The sequence below is a fragment of the Ranitomeya imitator genome, chromosome 4 (assembly GCF_032444005.1).
Source record: "Ranitomeya imitator isolate aRanImi1 chromosome 4, aRanImi1.pri, whole genome shotgun sequence".
Classification (NCBI taxonomy): domain Eukaryota; kingdom Metazoa; phylum Chordata; class Amphibia; order Anura; family Dendrobatidae; genus Ranitomeya; species Ranitomeya imitator.
In genome coordinates, this window is record NC_091285.1 from 41,683,520 (window position 1) to 41,707,562 (window position 24,043).

At 48.7% G+C, this 24,043-nt stretch overlaps 1 protein-coding gene across 4 annotated transcripts in view; it reads right to left on the minus strand.

Annotated features, from left to right (window-relative positions):
• The window catches only part of RNF213 (ring finger protein 213), a 297,165-nt gene that overhangs the window by 268,865 nt on the left and 4,257 nt on the right, over positions 1–24,043 (minus strand). For 3 of the 4 annotated variants that reach the window (XM_069763594.1, XM_069763593.1, XM_069763591.1), the window contains exon 1: positions 9,464–9,572. The exons of the other annotated variant lie outside the window; for it this stretch is intronic. The gene's annotated coding sequence lies outside the window, so the exon portion shown is untranslated. Of the gene's footprint in view, positions 1–9,463; positions 9,573–24,043 lie in introns of those variants that run through there. 4 annotated transcript variants of the gene reach the window in all.

The window sequence follows — 24,043 nt, forward strand, 5'->3', positions numbered from 1 at the left end:
TGAGGCGCATAGGGAGCGTCAGGAGCGCTCCACGGCTATTTCTAGTGTGTGTGATAGGATTAGGGATTGCGGTCAGCAGAGTTCCCACGTCCCAGAGCTCGTCCTATATTATCGGTAACTATCAGGTCTTTCCGTGTGCTCTTAACCACCAGGTCATAACAGCCCACGTAGTATATTGCACAGCCCACGTAGTATATTGCACAGCCCACGTAGTATATTGCACAGCCCACGTAGTATATTGCACAGCCCACGTAGTATATTGCACAGCCCACGTAGTATATTGCACAGCCCACGTAGTATATTGCACAGCCCACGTAGTATATTGCACAGCCCACGTAGTATATAGTAATGTGGGCATCATATCCCTGTTTAAAAAAAAATTAAAATAAAAAATAGTTATATACTCACCTTCCGGAGCCCCCGGATCCAAGCGAAGCGGTTACCGACGCTCCTCGCTTGCTCCAGTCTCAAGAGTGCATTGCAGTCTCGCGAAATGATCGCAGCTACGCTACGTCATCATCTCGTGAAATCGCAGCATGGACCGGTTACCAGAGCGTCGCGAGTGGGAAAGGCCTGTTGTGGATCCGAGGGGCTGACGGACGGTGAGTATATAACGATTTTTTATTTTTTTTTAACATTAGATGTTTGTACTATTGATGCCGCATAGACAGCATCAATAGTAAAACGTTGGTCACACAGGGTTAATAGCAGCGTTAACGGAGTGCGTTACACCGCGGAATAACGCGGTCGGTTAACGCTGCCATTAACCCTGTGTGAGCGCTGACTGGAGGGGAGTTGAGGGGGCACTAACTGTGGGGAGGAAGGAGCGGCCATGTTGCCGCCGGACTGTGCCCGTCGCTGATTGGTCGTGGCTGTTTTGCCGCAACCAATCAGCGACTCGGATTTCCATGACAGACAGAGGCCGCAACCAATGAATATCCGTGACAAACAAAAAGATGGGAGTGACCCTTAGACAATTATATAGTATATATATATATTTATTAGGAGTTTACAACCCGTGTCTTGACAAAATTAAACATTAAATGGGGGTACATAAATTAATTTTTACAAATGTTCCCAGCCATATTGAGAATTTAATCACTTTCTCTGAGTTTATTTCCACAGATTAAGAACAAGATTGATCGACTTGGAGATGCGATTGAGCATGACATGCGCAGCTGCTGTTTTGTTGGAGACGATGGATTTATGAAGACCACAGCAATTACTGCGCCGGCGCGATATATAAAATAGGAGTGAGGACACTGACAGATCAGTGACCTGTCATTCTCTGCACTCCCTAAGATCTATAACGGAACTAGACCCACTTAGGGGACGGCCAATGGTTCCAGAACTGGGCTCAATTAGTCAGAATATTGACATCTACAGTTGATACACTGCCAATTTTGCTGTTTTTCCCCCACCTACAAAGAATGGAGAGGCCTGTAATTTTTCCTGTAGGTACACTTCACCTGTGAAAGACAGAATCTAAAAATACAAAAAAAAAAATAAATCACCTACTAACCAGTAAGAAGTACATATAAAGCGCGCCTACAGTTTTGCAATTTGTGAAATCTTATATAACACTGTGGTCCTGAAGACACTAGTGAAGCTCTTGCACGGACAGGTGATATTTTCTGCCCGATCCATGGCCAGCATGTATCAGACAATGCCCGTGGGTCGGAGTCACACATACCTGGCAGCAAACATGCAGTCAGTGTCTGACAGGTGCTGCACGTGGTTTGGGCAGCAAGTTTCAGCTGTCAGGTTCCCCTTAAAGGGAATCCGTTATCAGGTTTTTGCTACCATAATCTGAGAGAAGAATGATGTAGGGGCAGTAACACTGATTGCAATGATGTCTCACTTATTGGGCTGCTTTCTGTAGTTTTATAAAATTCTTGTGTTATCAGGTTATCAATTAAGGACTAATCAGCCTGCTTCTAGATAGTCCAAACAAGCCCCAACCATTGACTGGTAGCTTTCTGCCTATGCACAGTGTACACAGTGGTGTAAGTGGGATTCTACAGAGCGCTGATATATGTGCATCAGATAAAAGTTTTTAATCAAAACTGCAGAACCCAATAAAGTACGTGATACATCGCTGATATCAGGGTCTCTGCCCCTACATCATGCTGCTCTAAGATGGGTTAGCAAAACATCTGATGACAGATTCCCTTGAATGGATTTGTCACATTTCACTTCAGCATACTCTTGCTAAAATCAGCATATAAAATGCAACTCAAATGTACCGTATTTACAAGTTTACTCATTTTATTAATTTAGATTAAAATCAAGAGTTGCAAAAAAGTAAATTGTTCCAAAGGTCAATGTACACTATAAAAAAAATAACGTTATCTAGAATTGCATCTTTATTACTTACAAAAGGACTGATCTTTATTTTGCACTTTTCCTGTAAATGAGGAAAAATGGCCGTGTCCTAGTCCAAAACGTTTTTTTTTTTTGTTTTGTTTTTTTACTGCAGTTGTCTTTACCAAAATACACAACAGCAATCTGCTCCGATTATTGTGTTTGTTCTCAAGGTTTTTAAGGCCTTTTCCCGTTTGTTTTTTTTTTTTTTTTTTATGATTATGCATTTTGGTGCAGATCTGAAGCTTTTTTTATGGCTCTTTAGTGCACAAAGTATGTGATTCTGCTCTTAAAAAAACACTTTGTTTTTTACATGTGCTTTTTTAGGCTCCATAGAAACCTACAAGGAAAAAAGGCTCCCAAAGTATGGCAGCTTAGCAGTGTCTCATCGCACAGAGGGTCTCAGTTTTAAGATCACATCCACTGAGCGTAAATTGTTAGACAGTACATTTTCGGCACAAATAATGCAGTGTTTACATGGGAACATGGCCATAAAAAGGGGTCTAGCAGGATTGGAAAAACGATGACTCATTCTTAGTGCTGGCTCATATGACCAATTAAGTCAGACAAGGATCACAACGCAATGCTCGGACTGGCCGACGGCTCTCCCGACAGGTGTGTGACAACACATCACGCTCGGGTCAGGACAGCCGACGGCCAGTCCGAGCATTGTGAGCCTCATCCTAGTTATACGGCTGTGTGCCTCTCCCCTAATGCCCTGTGCACACGATCTAGAAGTATCAGCGCTTTGGATGCAGATCATGGTCGCTGCGTCCAAAGCGCTGCCATCTATTGAACGCAGGTGAATCCACATGTGATCACTGAACTGGGCGGAATCACAGCAATGAATACATTCTATTGATGTAATTTTTTCTGACAAGACTAGCGTCTCCACAAGAGAAATGGACATGCTGCGGTCTGGAGAGATGCACCGCATGTCCGTCTCTGTGGGTGATCGGCGGACGTCCATCTTGAAATCCCATCCACTATGCAGTAACATCTGGCCGCTGTGGGTTTGTCGCTGCATAAGTACACAGCGTCAAACCCGCAGCAACTCCAGATTGTGTGCACAGACCCTGATACTGCTTTTTTCTTCTCACTGGGGTCCTTGGCTCTGCTTGACAGCAGAAGATCCAACATGTTCCTGCTACACAGTAGGAGCATTAATGCAGCGCTGCCAAAAGCTGCCTGTTGGAGCCAACATGGACAGTTTATGCATCATAAGAGCAAGGAACATTCCCTTAACTCTACATAACAGCTAAAACCTACATCAAAGGAAATGACCATCTATAATATAACGCTGGGAGCGTCACTCTGTCCGAAGCCTTTATAGACTGCGCAGGCACAAGCGCCGGCGCAGTCTGGGCCTCACAGAGTGACGCTCCCGGGAGATCGCGGTATACGTTCACACTGAACGCACACCGCGATCTCCAACAGAGAAGCAGGGACCGCCAGGAGGGTGAGTATCGGCCATATTCACCTGTCCTCCGTTCCACCGCTGAGCGCCGCCATCTTCCCGGTCTTCGGCCTGTGACCTTCAGTTCAGAGGGCGCGATGACGCGCTTAATACGCGCCGGCGCCGCCCTCTGACTGACCAGTCACAGCCAGGAGACCGGGAAGATGGTGGCGCCCAGCGATGGAACGCAGGACAGGTGAATATAGTAAGTGCTGGGGGGCCTGAGCTGGCGGCGATACCGGCACCTGACCCCCACAGCGCGCCGGTGTCCCCGCCTGCTCAGGCCCCCGGATGGGTGCAGCACATGACAGGATGGGGACGCAGGATGGGTGCAGCACATACCAGGATGGGGACGCAGGATGGGGACGCAGGATGGGGACGCAGGATGGGTGCAGCACATGACAGGATGGGGACGCAGGATGGGTGCAGCACATACCAGGATGGTGACGCAGGATTGGTGCAGCACGTGACAGGATGGGGACGCAGGATGGGTGCAGCACATGACAGGATGGGGACGCAGGATGGGTGCAGCACATACCAGGATGGGGACGCAGGATGGATGCAGCACATGACAGGATGGGGACGCAGTATGGGTGCAGCACATGACAGGATGGGGCGCAGGATGGGGACGCAGGATGGATGCAGCACATGACAGGATGGGGACGCAGGATGGGTGCAGCACATACAAGGATGGGGACGCAGGATGGGTGCAGCACATGACAGGATGGGGACGCAGGATGGGGACGCAAGATGGGTGCAGCACATACCAGGATGGGGACGCAGGATGGATGCAGCACATGACAGGATGGGGGCGCAGGATGGGTGCAGCACATACCAGGATGGGGACGCAGGATGGGTGCAGCACATGACAGGATGGGGACGCAGGATGGGGACGCAGGATGGGTGCAGCACATGACAGGATGGGGACGCAGGATGGGTGCAGCACATACCAGGATGGGGACGCAGGATGGATGCAGCACATGACAGGATGGGGGCGCAGGATGGATGCAGCACATGACAGGATGGGGACGCAGGATGGGTGCAGCACATGACAGGATGGGGACGCAGTATGGGGACGCAGGATGGGGACGCAGGATGGGTGCAGCACATGACAGGATGGGGACGCAGGATGGGTGCAGCACATACCAGGATGGGGACGCAGGATGGGTGCAGCACATGACAGGATGGGGACGCAGGATGGGGACGCAGGATGGGTGCAGCACATACCAGGATGGGGACGCAGTATGGGTGCAGCACATGACAGGATGGGGGCGCAGGATGGGTGCAGCACATACTAGGATGGGGACGCAGGATGGGTGCAGCACATGACAGGATGGGGGCGCAGGATGGGTGCAGCATATGACAGGATGGGGACGCAGGATGGGTGCAGCACATGACAGGATGGGGGCGCAGAATGGGTGCAGCATATGACAGGATGGGGACGCAGGATGGGTGCAGCACATGACAGGATGGGGGCGCAGAATGGGTGCAGCATATGACAAGATGGGGACGCAGGATGGGTGCAGCACATGACAGGATGGGGACGCAGGATGGGTGCAGCACATGACAGGATGGGGACGCAGGATGGGGACGCAGGATGGGTGCAGCACATACCAGGATGGGGACGCAGGATGGGTGCAGCACATGACAGGATGGGGACGCAGGATGGGTGCAGCACATGACAGGATGGGGACGCAGGATGGGGACACAGGATGGGTGCAGCACATACCAGGATGGGGACGCAGGATGGGTGCAGCACATGACAGGATGGGGACGCAGGATGGGTGCAGCACATACCAGGATGGGGACGCAGGATGGGTGCAGCACATGACCGGATGGGGACGCAGGATGGGTGCAGCACATGACAGGATGGGGACACAGGATGGGGACGCAGGATGGGTGCAGCACATGACAGGATGGGGACGCAGGATGGGTGCAGCACATGACAGGATGGGGACGCAGGATGGGGACGCAGGATGGGTGCAGCACATGACAGGATGGGGACGCAGGATGGGGACGCAGGATGGGTGCAGCACATGACAGGATGGGGACGCAGGATGGGGACGCAGGATGGGGACGCAGGATGGGGGCAGCACATACCAGGATGGGGACACAGGATGGGTGTAGCACATGACAGGATGGGGACGCAGAATGGGTGCAGCACATGACAGGATGGGGACGCAGGATGGAGCAGCACATACCAGGATAGAGACCATATACCAATATAAATGCTCGCCACCCGGGCGTAGAACGGGTTCAATAGCTAGTTAGCTGTAACAGGTGATCACACAAGTTCCTGGGGTGTGAAGTCCTCTGTTCTTTTAAAGAGAATCTACATTGTAGATGGACATTGTGGATGGGGACGCAGGATGGGGACGCAGGATGGGTGCAGCACATGACAGGATGGGGATGCAGGATGGGGACGCAGGATGGGTGCAGCACATGACAGGATGGGGACGCAGGATGGGTGCAGCACATGACAGGATGGGGACGCAGGATGGGGACGCAGGATGGGTGCAGCACATGACAGGATGGGGACGCAGGATGGGTGCAGCACATGACAGGATGGAGACGCAGGATGGGGACGCAGGATGGGTGCAGCACATGACAGGATGGGGACGCAGGATGGGGACGCAGGATGGGGACGCAGGATGGGGACGCAGGATGGGGACGCAGGATGGGTGCAGCACATGACAGGATGGGGACGCAGGATGGGGACGCAGGATGGGTGCAGCACATGACAGGATGGGGACGCAGGATGGGTGCAGCACATGACAGGATGGAGACGCAGGATGGGGACGCAGGATGGGTGCAGCACATGACAGGATGGGGACGCAGGATGGGTGCAGCACATGACAGGATGGGGACGCAGGATGGGGACGCAGGATGGGGACGCAGGATGGGTGCAGCACATGACAGGATGGGGACGCAGGATGGGTGCAGCACATGACAGGATGGGGACGCAGGATGGGTGCAGCACATATCAGGATGGGGACGCAGGATGGGGACGCAGGATGGGTGCAGCACATACCAGGATGGGGATGCAGGATGGGTGCAGCACATGACAGGATGGGGACGCAGGATGGGGGCGCAGGATGGGTGCAGCACATGACAGGATGGGGACGCAGGATGGGGACGCAGGATGGGGACGCAGGATGGGTGCAGCACATGACAGGATGGGGACGCAGGATGGGTGCAGCACATGACAGGATGGGGACGCAGGATGGGTGCAGCACATGACAGGATGGGGACGCAGGATGGGTGCAGCACATACCAGGATGGGGATGCAGGATGGGTGCAGCACATGACAGGATGGGGACGCAGGATGGGGGCGCAGGATGGGTGCAGCACATACCAGGATGGGGACGCAGGATGGGTGCAGCACATGACAGGATGGGGACGCAGGATGGGGACGCAGGATGGGTGCAGCACATGACAGGATGGGGACGCAGGATGGGGACGCAGGATGGGTGCAGCACATACCAGGATGGGGACGCAGGATGGGTGCAGCACATGACAGGATGGGGGCGCAGAATGGGTGCAGCATATGACAAGATGGGGACGCAGGATGGGTGCAGCACATGACAGGATGGGGACGCAGGATGGGTGCAGCACATGACAGGATGGGGACGCAGGATGGGTGCAGCACATGACAGGATGGGGACGCAGGATGGGTGCAGCACATGACAGGATGGGGACGCAGGATGGTGACGCAGGATGGGTGCAGCACATGACAGGATGGGGACGCAGGATGGGTGCAGCACATGACAGGATGGGGACGCAGGATGGGGACGCAGGATGGGTGCAGCACATACCAGGATGGGGATGCAGGATGGGTGCAGCACATGACAGGATGGGGACGCAGGATGGGCGCGCAGGATGGGTGCAGCACATACCAGGATGGGGACGCAGGATGGGTGCAGCACATGACAGGATGGGGACGCAGGATGGGGACGCAGGATGGGTGCAGCACATGACAGGATGGGGACGCAGGATGGGGACGCAGGATGGGTGCAGCACATACCAGGATGGGGACGCAGGATGGGGGCAGCACATACCAGGATGGGGACGCAGGATGGGTGTAGCACATGACAGGATGGGGACGCAGAATGGGTGCAGCACATGACAGGATGGGGACGCAGGATGGAGCAGCACATACCAGGATGGAGACCATATACCAATATAAATGCTCGCCACCCGGGCGTAGAACGGGTTCAATAGCTAGTTAGGCTACGTTCACATTGGCGTTCCGCCAATGTGCGTCGCTGTTGCGCCGGCGACGCAGCGGCGACGCGCCCCTATGTTTAACATAGGGGACGCGTGCGTTTTTTGGGTGGCGTTTTTCGACACTTGCGTCATTTTCGACACTAGCGTCGGACGCAAGAAAATGCAACAAGTTGCATTTTCTGTGCGTCCGATTTTGGTCAAAAAACGACGCACGCGTCGCAAAACGCGCGCGTTTTTGCGTGCGTTTGCGCGCGTTTTTGCGTGCGTCGCGCGTTGCGTCGCCGACGCAGGGTGGCGCAACGCTAGTGTGAACGTAGCCTTAGCTGTAACAGGTGATCACACAAGTTCCTGGGCTGTGAAGTCCTCTGTTCTTTTAAAGAGAATCTACATTGTAGATGGACATTGTGTCTCCAACCTCTTGGAGGATACATAACCCCTGTGGTGTTGGGAGTATAAGCTATTGTTCCTGAACTGAACATCTTATCTTCCATGTGGATGTGAATTACAAGACATTGTTCTTCAAGTGGACATCTAGTCTCCAGCCTAAATGGAATGCCCTCAAGCCTTCTGACACCAGGACTTTATCTTAAATCCAAGGACACCATCCAAAGGAAGGTGAAGATTACTGCAGCCAATGGACAGTGTTCACATTGCCAGAAGACGATTGGACATTTGCCACAGAAGATACTGGAAGCAATGGTGGAGTCGTGGCTTGTATGTGGGTGTGGATGTGTATTGGTTTAATATATATGTAAGGATCGGTTATGTATCTCTTCCTTTCCCACATCCCAGTTTCCTCTACCCTCTCCTATTACCTCTTCCATTTAATTTACCCTTAGTTAGACTTCCCTTATGTATGTCATTGTAAATACCTTTTTGTAATAAACCCCCTTTTAAAGATCCAGTAGCTCTTGTTAATTAGTATTAACAGGCACCCCGAAACTCAGCAGATTCTACACCGTCACTACAGGCTCAGGGCCCACTTGGCCCCTTCATCAAAAGGCATTGAGCGACTGTTCAGGGGTTAAAAAATCATTTGATTTTGTGGGGGAGCTGTTTGATTGTCATTTTCTGGGTGCTGTCCTATCTCACAAAATCAAGTCATTGCTTGTTATTCAGTTTACTCATTGCGATTTTTACCGCCACTTCTTGTTGTCTGAGCCTTACATATTTGGACAAACAATTGACCAAAAATACAGAAGTGTAAACAAGGCCCTAATCTCCTGAACTGTGCGCTGTACAATTAATGGCAAGAAGCAGAGAATGTGAGCAACAGAGTCCTCTAAATAAAAGTGAAAGAACATACATAACATGTAAGACCATACATAACAAGTAAGAACAAACTCTCTGATACTGTTTCTAACGCTCTTATACTCATCAACATGAAGCAGAAATAAATGTATATCATGTAATTACCTGTAGATGATGAGGTTTCCTATAAGGGGTCTACCTTACAGACAGCCTGTGTGAGACTTGGGGGAAGCAGTGGCCGCTCCTCTGCTCAGCAGTCTCTGTCTCTGATCACTCCACCACTTTCGGTTTCTTTTCTGATCTACATCCCTCCCAGCTCTTTCTATTGTGTGGAAATTCCATGACTTAAAGAAATCTTCAAGAAGTGTCACAGTTTCAGCAAAGCAGCCATTTCTGTTTCCAATATATATTCTTTATCATTTTCTCAGTTATAACCCCTTCATGACTGGGAGATTATCCATTTTTGCATTTTAATCCCCCCTCCCCCACACACTTCTTCCTATTTTTCCTCGTTTTTTTTTTTTGTTTGTTTGTTTGTTTTTTACAGAATTTGTCATTTTGAATTGATACCACAGATTATACAGTGTAATGAAAAACACAATTATGCCATCTTTTCTGTGCTTTTTTTGACTTTTGCTGTACGGCAAAAATGACCTGGGAACAGGATTCTCCGCTAAGTACGATAACTTGTAAGAAGAATCTGGTTCTTAATCCTGTGTCTTTTATAAACCCAAATGAACTGGAGGATGGATGACTGGACGTTTCTAAGCTCCCTATAGGAAACACAGAGGGACAGGGTTTTGATAGGACACGATTATCGCACAAATATAGCAAACTCAGATTCAGCGACAGATTACGAACATATTCGCTCAACTCTAGTTTTGACCACTGATATTCTCCCAAATTGGGTCTAGGACTGACTTTCGTCCCTACTAATAACTTTAATTATTTTACAGCCGTGAAAGACACACAACTGTTCCTCAGAAAAGTTATTCTACGTAAATTACACTTTAAGCCTCCTGATGATTTTATTCCTGAGACTACCATGGAACAAGAGGCGTTGGCTACACTCGAGGAACTGGTGGAGGAGTCTGAACCGTCTATTACGGGTAAGTTTCCTGCCTCTGTCGTGCCAAGATGTACCACGTTCCCCCCCTTTTCACTTTGCCCGCAGATTGAAATTTTCAACAAATTGGTAGTAGAGGACTTGAAAAAAGTCCAAAGTGATAAAAGAGGCAATAATTTCACGCCTACTCAATGCAGGGCTTTGAAGGAACTGAAGTCCATGCAGGATGTGGTAATCAAACCGGCGGATAAGGGGGGGGAACGTGGTCATCTGGCCAACGGTGAAATACGAAAAAGAGGCCTTTCGTCAGCTGCGTGATCGTGAAGCATATTCCCCTTTGTCGTGCAATCCATTATCCGGTTTCTCAAATGAGTTATTTGAGATTCTGGATCAGGCCCTGACACGGGGTATTATAACAAAAAAAGTGTTCGAGGGCCTGATTATTGAGTTTCCGGTGGTCCCTACCTTCTACCTTCTGCCGAAGGTACATAAGGACCCAGTGTCACCCCCGGGGCGTCCGATTGTCTCGGGCATAGGGGGGTTATGCGACCCTGTTTGCAAATTCATTGAATATTATCTACATCCTTTAGTGGAGTCGCTCCCCTCCTATGTCCGGGACACTACGGACGTCCTGGGTAAATTGGATGGTATTACTCTAGAGCCTGACATGATCTTTGCAACCATTGATGTAGAATCTCTCTACACTAGTATTCAACATACGGATGGGCTGGAGGCGGCTGAGTTTTTTCTGGGGATGAGTAACCTGGACTCCCTTATGCAGGCCCTGATCCTGGAACTATTACAATTTGTTTTAACGCATAATTTTTTTCTGTTTAAAGATCGATATTTTTTACAAAAGCGGGGCACTGCCATGGGCGCGGCGTATGCGCCCTCGTACGCTAACCTCTTCCTCGGACTTTGGGAGAGGGAGGTTTTTGGGGGGGCGCACACGCCGCTTCCCATGTGCAGTGCTGGTACCGCTACATCGACGATGTGTTGATGATTTGGCAGGGTCCGGAGCGGGCCCTCTTGGACTTCATCCACGAGTTGAATCAAAATGATCGTAATATTAGGCTGACCCACAGGATAGCAAGCGGAGATATCAACTTCCTGGACATAAAAATAATAAGGTGTAATAGTGGTGTATTGCAGACTGACGTTTTCCGTAAGGAGACGTCTGTCAACGCCCTCTTGCACTCCACCTCAGCGCATACGCGGTCCACGATACGGGCTATACCTGTGGGCCAGTTCCTCAGAATGAGGAGGATTTGCTCGGCGGATGAGGTCTTCGAGAGGCAGGCTCGGGACCTTGCCGAACGGTTCCAGGATCGGGGCTACAGCAATAGGGCTATTAAGAAAGGGTATCTGCGAGCCAGGAGAGCACCCAGGAATCAGCTGCTTTGTAGATACCCTAAATCCACCACTACAGGTAAATCTCAGCCACTACGATTTATTTCCACCTATAACAACAGGTGGGAAGAGATGCGGGATATTCTACAAAAACATTGGTCCGTTCTAAAAACAGAACCCACTCTTAATAAAATTCTGCCTGACCGCCCCCTCCTTACGGCTAGAAGGGGGAAGAGCTTAAAAGATCAGCTGGTAAGGAGCCACTACACCCCTGCTCCATCGAGGATTTTCGGATCAGGACCACAGAGATGGGGATGTTTTCCGTGTGGTTCATGCAAAGCGTGTAGCAACATGGTCAGAGCCACTAATTTTTCGGCAGCAGGGGGAGGTAGGGACTATCGTATTACAAGTTATATATCCTGCAGCACTACGCATGTGGTGTATTACGCCACGTGCGCATGTAACTTGATTTATGTTGGCCTTACGTCACGAGAGCTCCGTGTCAGGGTCCGTGAGCACGTCAGAGGTATTCTAGCGGCAAAAGATGTGCCTGATATCTCGGAGCTTAATACCATCCCGAGGCATTTCAGGGTACATCATGCATGCAATCCGACATCTTTTAAAGTGCGTGGTATCGATAGGGTACACGCGGGTAGTAGAGGTGGTGATCTCAAACGGATCCTGGCACAAATGGAGTGCCGATGGATCATTTCATTGGGTACTATGGTCCCCAATGGCCTGAATGAGCAGGTTTCTTTTGTTCCCTTTCTGTAGACACTTTGTATTAGTGTTTGAGCCGCGTCCCCTTCTCTCATTTTTATTGTTCTGTGTTTTTAATTCTTGTTCTGTTCTTCCTTTTTTTCTTTTTTAGATTGTTTATTTCATATTTACTTTTAGTGTTTGGTGATTAGACCTATTGGGTCTGGAACAGATAGCCTTGCAGCTGGGTTACTTTTGGAGAACGCGTGCGGAAATCATGGCATCCTGTTGTCGATATGACACACCCCTACAGCATCTGAATATGGACGCTTGAATGAATCTTTGAGTAATGGGAGCCGTGCTACTTTATCATCTCGGACCTGCGGTTATGACACACTGCCGCGGTATCCGAACATGGACGTTTGAATGGACATTGTGATTAATGGGAGCTAGGTCATTTTATCATCCTAGACCTGCGTACAGGCCTCCTAGGATGTATCAATCGGGTGGGAGTCTGGTGCTACCCGTCATTATGCTGATTACCTGTTTAGCGTACTGCCAGGATCTCTTCCCCTTACTAAAATGGCCGTCGCGGTGTCGCGCATGCGCTGTGGATCCCGGGCCGTGCCGCGCCTCCGTAAGGCTTCCCTAACAGCAACGCCCAGACTAGTGACATCACGGGGGATTTCCCTCTCTCTGGGCGTTGCTGGGAAGGCCGGAAGTTGGCGTGTTGCCGGCCGGTGGACCCACTTATGTGCGCTGTAGCGCGCCTGCGCCTCATTACCTCCAGCTGCTATGGAGTGATAAAAACCGGGCGTTTTGTTAGAAGCCACACAGCCCCCCGAGGAAGCAGTTAGTACACGAAACGCGCGTCGGGGCTTTTCGTGGGACGGTACACACCGGAGCTTTCGCACATGGGTAAGCAGCAGGCTGGGGTAGGGATGTTTCCTTATGGTGCAGCACCTTTGGGCTGGTTGCAATATGGGTGGAGTGCTCATGAAGGCAGGGTTTACCCCTATTAAGGGTTAACTGATTTATTGTGTATCCCCTGATCTTTTGTGTCACTACTGGACTCTATGCGCATACTATGTGTTGCACCTTATTTTATATTGTTACGGGGCATACTCTCGTCCCATGCTATGTTTCCTGCTACACCCTGTATTTGTAGTTTGTGCGGATTTCTTGGTGTGTTTGTCCTTGTGTCAGACACCTTATCCTCATTTTTCTACTGTTGTTATACATATTTATATATTTTTTGTATGTCATTGTGTTAATAAAATTTGCTTATTTTATATTTGGTATTTGTGGGACATTTTGCTCCATTTTTTGCTTATAGGTGTATTTATAGGGGAGTTTTGTCCCTGTCCCCTTGTTGGAGTGCAATGGGCACATCCTGTAAAAGGGTCTCTTCTACTAGGTATGATATCCTCGAGTTCGGTTCTTGTTGCATAAGTACGATAACTTGTAAGAAGAATCTGGTTCTTAATCCTGTGTCTTTTATAAGCCCAAATGAACTGGAGGATGGATGACTGGACGTTTCTAAGCTCCCTATAGGAAACACAGAGGGACAGGGTTTTGATAGGACACGATTATCGCACAAATATAGCAAACTCAGATTCAGCGACAGATTACGAACATATTCGCTCAACTCTAGTTTTGACCACTGATATTCTCCCAAATAGAGATATAGGAAAACTATGCCATTTAATAAGCAACTGTTTGAGATCAGTGACTAAAATGGGGGTAATAATGTTGATATAGTGGTTTATAACTGGAGGTCAATTGGACCCCAAGAGTAGTCTTTCCATTCGTAGCTGTAGTTTTCCTTTAATAGGCCTAATGCTGTGCTGGGGATATTAAAGAGGCTGACCACTACTAGGACAACCCCTTTTTAAACCTGATTGTTTTTAAAAATAAAAAAGCCTATACTCGCCTCCCTTGCCAGCACCGTTCCCGCGGTGTCGGTACTTGCTCTATCGGGGGCTCTTGTGCGGTGTTGTGTGACCCCTGACGCCCAATCAGCGCTGGCGTCACTGTCTCCGCCTGCATACGGATTGAACATGAAGAGGAAGTGCGGGCTACAGCCGATCTCGGACTTCCTCTTCATGTTCAGTCAGTACATAGGCGGATAAAGTAACGCCAGCGCTGATTGGGCCCTGAGCATCACGTGACAACACCGCGTGACAGCTCCCGGGAGAGCGAGTGCCGACACCACTTGAATGGCACTGGCACGGGAGGTGGGTATAAGCTTTTTTATTTTATCAGGGGTCAAACTTTAAATTTAAGAAGGGGTTGTACTAGTAGTAGACAACCCCTTTAAGAGGAAGGACCTCTGTTTTACTATTGTTAAGCTTGTAGCCCGAGAGGTGACTAAATTGTCCTAGTAGAGATGAAGGTTAGGAAGGGTTATTTTTTTATTTCTATAGTTTTGAAATGGGAATAGGGGCTTGAACCGGAGCTTCTTTGAGCGCTTGTACTATATATTGCAATACTGCACTGTGACCACATAGTGCGACCGACATCAGCCATAGGCTTTGTTATAGTCAGTCTATGGCGGTTCGGGCCGATGCACCAGTAGCACGTTAAGGGGACTGTCAGCACAAAATGACTGATCACAGCGACATTTTCACCAGCTAACCTCCATAACCAACCTGAAAAAGTGCTGACTATACGTAAAAGAGACTGAACATATGCAAAGTTTATCTAAAAACCATTTGTGTGTATTGTATCCTCTTCTCTTTTAAAAACGATTCAGGCAGTATGAATCCAACGACGGACTCCCTTTAAGCAGCTGTAGAGCTTTAAGACTTTTTACAAAACAGAAAGATGCAAAGCAGAAATGAAACCGATACTGAGCAAGAAGCAAGTAAATGAAAGCATAATAAGCTAACCTAATAAAGGAGTGGCAATGTCGCTCGTAATAGATTTTCATGTGTGGTTGCTGCCTGAACAAATAAAAACATATTTTAAAAGTGCAATTGAAAAATATCAGTTTACCATGATCGCATATACCCACCATACTATGACAGCATAATTCCAACACATATAGACTGATTATTTATACAATATGACAAATAGCACAATACTGTTACCAGATAATATCACCGCCCTGTTACCGAATAATACTGAAATGCAATCACTGAAAGTATAGAGAACCGCACAGTGATAAAATATACCATCATACAGTGACTGAATAACACCACTATGCTGTGCATGGAGGACAACACCATAATAATGCTGCCATATGAATTTATACATTTTATAGTGATCAAATGACAGTACCGTACAGTGGCTGAATAATAGTGTCCTACAGAGACCAAATAATATCACATTACTGCACATAAACACCACCAGCATAGTGTAACGAAGTAACATCACCAGTCAGTGAATAATACTGCCATACAATAACCGTATAATATCATCATAGCGTGACCAAAAGATACCGCTATACAGATACCACCATCATAGTGACCATTAGTAATCTGCATCTAAAATCCCTAATAATATATCTGTCTGAACATTGCTTCATTCTCCATTTCATTGTATAGGGAGAAGGGGGATCAGTTAAAAACAAATGAAAAATGGAAGACAGACCTTACACTGTAGCTTTCCATCCACGTTTCATCCATTTTTATCTAATTCATTGCTAAGTGTCAGAAGCACGCAACATCAAACCTGCAGCAATTAGTGATCGTGTGTAGAGATGAGCGAATTTGTTCGGGATCCCGCTTATTCGCCAAGCTATAGCGCTTACCGAAAAAGCTGCTGGAACCCGACTTCCTGGATGGCGCCGGTTGATCAGCTGGTCGGCGCAGCATGTGTCGCGGATGTGTCACAGTCACACCACGTGCATGGAGAGCCTGTTTGTTGGTTGTCAATGGGGCTGTTTATCTGTCCAATGTTTTTCGTTGGCCAAGTGGTCAGCACAAAATTGTGGAGCCATGTTCAATATTGGTTTGAAGTAAGATCAAAGTCAGCAATGCAAGCCTATAGGTCTGTGAAAAAAATATATGACAGCACTCGAATGCCAACAGTGCACTGTCTGTTTTTCACATACTGCTTGATAGGAAAAGGTAAAGAATTTTTTTTCTTTATTATCCAAGATAAGACAAAAGTCGGATAACACCCTTCTGAAATTCCGCACAAAATCATATATGACACAAGGACCGTTTTCCTCGAAAGTGGGAAAAGAAACGGGCAACTGAATGAGCAATTATTGACATGCACTAGTCAGTACATAAATCGGATCAGAGGACCGCATGCTGCGATTGTGTCACACAAACCATAGGACCATGCGAGATATCGGTGTGCACCGGCACACTGGCGATTATTGGAGCAGTTCGTCATCCATTGAGCACACAAACAGGACACTGACCGGAAACACAGCTGTCTGAACTTAGCGTTAGGGCAAATGATCACAGATTCCCGGGAGGATTGGGTCGACTGTCATTTGCATTCTCTAATCAGAGTGTGAACAATCCAAGGCATTGGGTAGTATCCTTCAAAAAAAAAGTTTTAGCAGCACCAGTATCTATCTACTATATAATTGTTTAAGGGGTACTTCTGTCCTTCTGTCTGTCTGTAACAGTTATTCGTTCGCTGATTGGTCTCGGCAGCTGCCTGTCATGGCTCCCGCGACCAATCAGCGACGCGCACAGTCAGGAAGAAAATGGCCACTCCTTACTCCCCGCATTCACTGCCCGGCGCCCGCATGCACCCCTCCAGTCTGCCCTCACACAGGGTTAATGGCAGCGGTAACGGACCGCGTTATGCCGCGGTGTAATGCAGTCCGTTACCGCTGCTATTAACCCTGTGTGACCAAGTTTTTTACTATTGACGCAGCCTATGCAGCCTCAATAGTAAAAACATTGAATGTTAAAAATAATTAAAAAAAATGATTATATACTCACCTACGCCGCCTTTCCCGCTCCTCGCAATGCAACCGGCACGTTCCGGTCGCACGGATGGTCTGGCAGAAGGACCTGCCATGACGTCACGGTCATGTGACCGCGACGTCATCACAAGTCCTGCGCGCCTGCGCGGAAAGGACCTGCCGTGACATCACGGTCATGTGACCGCTACACGGTCATGTGACTGCGACATCATGACAGGTCCTGCATGACAAGGACCTGCCGTGATGTCACGGTCATGTGACCGCGACACGGTCACATGACCGTGACGTCAGCACACCCTGGGACCGGAAGATGCCGCCTGCACACTACACAGGTGACAGTGCTACAACGCACCTGCGGAAGGTGAGTATGTGTGTATTTTTTATTTTTTTATCCTGTGTCATACGTGGCTGGGCAATATACTACATAGCAGGGCAATATACTACATGGGCTGTGCAATATCCTACGTGGCTCTGTGCTGTATACTACGTCACTGGGCAATATACTATGTGGCTCTGCTGTATACTACATCACTGGGCAATATACTACGTGGCTCTGCTGTATACTACGTCACTGGGCAATATACTACGTGGCTCTGCTGTATACTACATCACTGGGCAATCTACTATGTGGCTGGACAATATACTACGTGGCTGGGCAATCTACTACGTGGCTGGGCAATCTACTACGTGGACATACATATTCTAGAATACCCGATGCGTTAGAATCGGCAACCATCTAGTATAAAATAATGGACAAGCAATGTTTCGGCTACACAGGGCCTTTTACAAGCGAAAAAGAAGGTGTACATTTGGCTTGAAAAAAACCTGCGTAGCCAAAATGTTGCATTTCTGTTTTTTTATGTGTACACTGGTGTCAATGAAACTTTTAGGAAGAATACTACCCAATGCCTTGGATTGTTCACAGCTTTTACAACAGGGTGGAGGGTTGTACCCAGTAGTGATGCACGGGTATTCCTTTTACATGTGATCCGATTCTCTAAGATGAGGAGAAGATGGAGAAAACAAATTTCTCCATTGTGTTTCAGATGTCATCTGAGTGCAGTTCGATGTTTTCCAGGCACTCACTGACTTGCATGGCCGAGTGCGATCAGAATATCAGATCAAACCTGGGCATGAAACAATTTTTTTCCCCAGTTCCTGTCTGAAAAAAAAAAAAAACCTGGACATTTGCAGGGCTCCATAGACTAACACGGGTCCAAGTGTGAGCCGATGTTTTGGTGGACCGCACTGAAACTGGAATGACGCCTGTCTGCACCTGCCCTGAGGTTGATCTCTCTCACACACAGATTTTCCTGAGGCTTTACAGACTGGTTCAACAGCATGCTTGGTATGCAATGTGTGAACCCAGCCTGCAGGCCACAAAACTTCAAATCTTTTTTGTCAGTGCAAAACACAAAGAGAAATGTCCGTTTTTGTTTTTCTTTTACGGCACCACAGGTGACAAAGAACAACACGAGTGAATGGGTCAGTGAAAAACATGTACAGCAGATGGATGGCGTCAGAGTACAGTCCGTGATTAACACTGCACAGCATAAGAGAAGCTTTATCATTTATCAATTTCTTTATACATCCGTGAAAAATACTGATGACTGATGGTAGAAATGGACACACCGATGGTACAAATGGACGCACCGATGGTACAAATGGACGCACCGATGGTACAAATGGACGCACCGATGGTACAAATGCACGCACCGATGGTACAAATGCACGCACCGATGGTACAAATGGACGCACTTGATGATACACTGATGATAGAATTGGACACACTGATGACACTGGTACCATTAATTCACGTATGTGTTTAAATACGGACATCTGAATGAGGCCTCAGAAAGGGTTCAGACAATGTATTTTTGATCTGTGTGCACAACAGACCAATGGGAGCCTCAGATCCATGTGCAAAAATCTGCACCATGAACTATTCTGGACAGTTTAAAACCCATTTCCAACGTTGGGCGTAAATTTACGCCGACGTCGGACTCACTTCCGTTGATGTGGGCTCCGGCGGTAACCCGTTAAATGCCGCTGTAAAATGCTGGCAGCGGCATAAACTCACGCTTCCAGCCATCGGACCAGAAATCCGCCCACCGTTGACCCCAGTCATGTGATCGCAGGTCACCGGTTCGTTAGCATGAAAACCAGAGGTCTCCCGGAGCCCTCTATGATTGTCAATGCCGGCTTGCTGTGAGCGCCACCGGTGGTCAGCGGTCATAGCAAGTGAGTAAGGCCGGCGTCACACACAGCGTAAAACAATACGGTCCGTATATTACGGCCGTAATACGCTGAAAAGTCCCCAAAATAGTGGTCCGTAGCTCCTCCGTAGGCAGGGTGTGTCAGTGTTTTTTGCGCATGGCATCCTCCGTATGTAATCCGTATGGCATCCGTACTGCGTGTTTTTCTCGCAGGCTTGCAAAACCAACATACCGCTATAGAAGGGATCCATGTTTAAAAATATCTATATATATAATTGTCTACGGGTTTTTCCGTCTGTCTGTCTGTCCTGGAAATCCCGGCTCTGATTGGTCGAGGCCGCCAGGCCTCGACCAATCAGAGACCGGCACAGCATCGACGTAGAAATCCCGCGTCTCCGATTGGTCGATGCCGCCAAGCCTCGACCAATCAGCAACGGGCACAGCGACGATGATGTCATAATGGTTGCCATGGCGACGAAGATGTCATAAAGGTTGCCTCGACCAATCAGCGACGGGCACAGTCTGCCGCGAATTCTGGAATCATCATTGTCCATATACTACGGGGACATGCATATTCTAGAATACCCGATGCGTTAGAATCGGGCCACAATCTAGTATATATACATTCCCTTGGGTTTTGCAGTCATGAACAACGTTGCATTAGCAAAGCTAGTGGCTGCAAAATATTTTAACCCCTTCAGATGGATTTACATGGTTGGACTTTACAGATCTGCGGAAGGTAAGGATATTGTTGGTTTATTATGTTATTTTTGTTACAGAACGAGGGTCTTCAGTGATTGGATTGGGCGTTGAATAAAATATTACAACAACCTTTGTTTTTATTTAATTAAAATAATTTTGAATAATGTGTTTGTGTATTTTTTTAACCCTTTACTAGTATTGGATTAATAATGGATAGGTGTCATAATTGACGCCTCTCCATTATTAATTTGGCTTAATGTCACCTTACAATAGTAAGGTAGCATTAACCCTTCATTACCCCATATCCCACCGCTACACGGGAATGGGAAGAGAGTGGCCAATTGCCAGAATAGGCGCATCTTCCAGATGTGCCTTTTCTGGGGTGGCTGGGGGCAGATGTTTTTAGCCGGGGGGGGCAATAACCATGGACCCTCTCCAGGCTATTAATATCTGCCCTCAGTCACTGGCTTTACTACTCTGGCGGAGAAAATTGCGCGGGAGCCCACGCCAATTTTTTCCGTCATTTAACCCTTTAATTTAGTAGATAGAACGGCCAAATTTTGCATATACACACTACTAATATTAGTAGTGTGGAATATGCAAAAAAAAGGTGATATGAGATGGTTTACTGTATGTAAACCAGGTCTCATATCATGTCGGGTTTAGGAAGGAGATAGCAAAAGCCGGCAATTGAATTACCGGCTTTAAAGCTATCTCGCGCTGGAAGAAATATATATATATATATATATATATATATATATATATTTCACTGAATATATATAAATATATATATATATATATATATATACGTATTCTATGTGTACGCATTTATTCTACCTATTCTACTGTAAGCTGTCAGTGTGATTTTACTGTACACCGCACTGAATTACCGGCTTTTCTCTCTAACAGCGCTGCGTATTTCTCGCAAGTCACACTGCTGGTCCGTGTGTGATCAGTATTTTTCAGGCTTCCATAGACTTTCATTGGCGTATTTCTTGCGCAGTACGGTGACAAACGCAGCATGCTGCGATTTTCTATGGCCGTAGAAAGCCGTATAATACGGATCAGTAAAATACGGCAGATAGGAGCAGGGGCATAGAGAATAATTGTGCCGTTTGTTTTGCGAGTTTTACGGACGTATTTTCTTCGCTCATACGTCCGTAAAACTCGCAAGTGTGACGGCGGCCTAATTCTACTACATAGAGGCGATCTGCTCATCGCCTCTATGTAGCAGAGCTGATCGGGTTATGGCAGCTTCCAGTCTCCTATGGAGACTATTGAAGAATGCCAAAAGGTAATAAAAAAATATTTTTAAAAATATTTAAAAAGTAAGTTCAAATCACCCCCCTTTTGCCCCATTCAAAATAAAAAAAAATATTAAAAAAATAAACATAGACATTTGGTATCGCTGTGTTCAGGATCGCCCGATCAATAAGAAAAAAAAAAAAAAAAGGATTAACCTGATCACTAAACGACGGCAAGAAGAAAAAAGTCAAAACGCCAGAATTGCGTTTTTTTGGTCACCGCGACATTGTATTAAAATGCAATAACGATTGCATCTGCACCAAAATGGTATCATTAAAAACGTCAACTCTGTGCGCAAAAAATAAGCCCTCACCCAACCCCAGATCATGAAAAATGGAGAAGTTAAACTTTGGAAAAAATAATTTTCACCACTTAGATAAAAAAGAACCTAGACATGTTTGGTGTCTATGAACTCGTAATGACCAGAAGAATCATAATGGCAGGTCAGTTTTAGCATTTAGTGAACCAAGTAAAAAAGCCAAACAAAAAACAAGTGTGGGATTGTACTTTCATTTGCAATTTCAACGCACTTGAATTTTTTCCCCGTTTTCTAGTACACGATATGTTAAAACCAATGGTGTCATTCAAAAGTACAACTCGTCCCTAAAAAAATAAGCCCTCACATGGCCATTTTGACCAAAATATATTAAAAAGTTATGGCTCTGGGGAAAAAGGGGAGCAAAAAATTAAAACGCAAAACCAAAAATACCTCTGATCGTTAAGGGAATAATAGACCAATATGGTGCATATAACATCAGGCAGCTCAAGGGCCATCTGCAATGGAGTTTGTGCAATGGAGACTTTTTTATAGGCCACATTCACATGTTCAGTATTTGGTCAGTATTTTCCCTCAGTATTTGTAAGCCAAAACCAGGAGTGGGTGATAAACACAGAAGTGGTGACGGGTTTCTATTATACTTTCCCTCTGATTGTTCCTCTGAGCCTCTCCTGTTTTTGGCTTACAAATACTAAGGTAAAAAATAACAAATACTGGACGTGTGAACGAGGCCTTAAACACAGCAAAGCGGTTGAGGAAAACAAAAATATAGGTGCAAGTTTATGATTAATTACCCCAGTGCTTCATGAGGTTAAAAAACAAAACCGTACTTAGCATCCTAGACCAGCGCCTTTAACCCTTCTGTACGATCAGAACGGTGCTTCTTCCACTCATACGGAACAGTGAAGGCTGCAGCCCATCAGCGACTGCTTGACATTTTATGTCAGCAGTAGTCATGAGCAGGAGTGCTCGTTACTTGAGCTTGCTGAGGATGCACGGAGTATCGGGGGTGCTCGGGCGTGCACGGAGTATCGGGGGTGCTCGGGCGTGCACGGAGTATCGGGGGTGCTCGGGCGTGCACGGAGTATCGGGGGTGCTCGGGCGTGCACGGAGTATCGGGGGTGCTCGGGCGTGCACGGAGTATCGGGGGTGCTCGGGCGTGCACGGAGTATCGGGGGTGCTCGGGCGTGCACGGAGTATCGGGGGTGCTCGGGCGTGCACGGAGTATCGGGGGTGCTCGGGCGTGCACGGAGTATCGGGGGTGCTCGGGCGTGCACGGAGTATCGGGGGTGCTCGGGCGTGCACGGAGTATCGGGGGTGCTCGGGCGTGCACGGAGTATCGGGGGTGCTCGGGCGTGCACGGAGTATCGGGGGTGCTCGGGCGTGCACGGAGTATCGGGGGTGCTCGGGCGTGCACGGAGTATCGGGGGTGCTCGGGCGTGCACGGAGTAGGGGGGTGCTCGGGCGTGCACGGAGTATCGGGGGTGCTCGGTCGTGCACGGAGTATCGGGGGTGCTCGGGCGTGCACGGAGTATCGGGGGTGCTCGGGCGTGCACGGAGTATCGGGGGTGCTCGGGCGTGCACGGAGTATCGGGGGTGCTCGGGCGTGCACGGAGTATCGGGGGTGCTCGGGCGTGCACGGAGTATCGGGGGTGCTCGGGCGTGCACGGAGTATCGGGGGTGCTCGGGCGTGCACGGAGTATCGGGGGTGCTCGGGCGTGCACGGAGTATCGGGGGTGCTCGGGCGTGCACGGAGTATCGGGGGTGCTCGGGCGTGCACGGAGTATCGGGGGTGCTCGGGCGTGCACGGAGTATCGGGGGTGCTCGGGCGTGCACGGAGTATCGGGGGTGCTCGGGCGTGCACGGAGTATCGGGGGTGCTCGGGCGTGCACGGAGTATCGGGGGTGCTCGGGCGTGCACGGAGTATCGGGGGTGCTCGGGCGTGCACGGAGTATCGGGGGTGCTCGGGCGTGCACGGAGTATCGGGGGTGCTCGGGCGTGCACGGAGTATCGGGGGTGCTCGGGCGTGCACGGAGTATCGGGGGTGCTCGGGCGTGCACGGAGTATCGGGGGTGCTCGGGCGTGCACGGAGTATCGGGGGTGCTCGGGCGTGCACGGAGTATCGGGGGTGCTCGGGCGTGCACGGAGTATCGGGGGTGCTCGGGCGTGCACGGAGTATCGGGGGTGCTCGGGCGTGCACGGAGTATCGGGGGTGCTCGGGCGTGCACGGAGTATC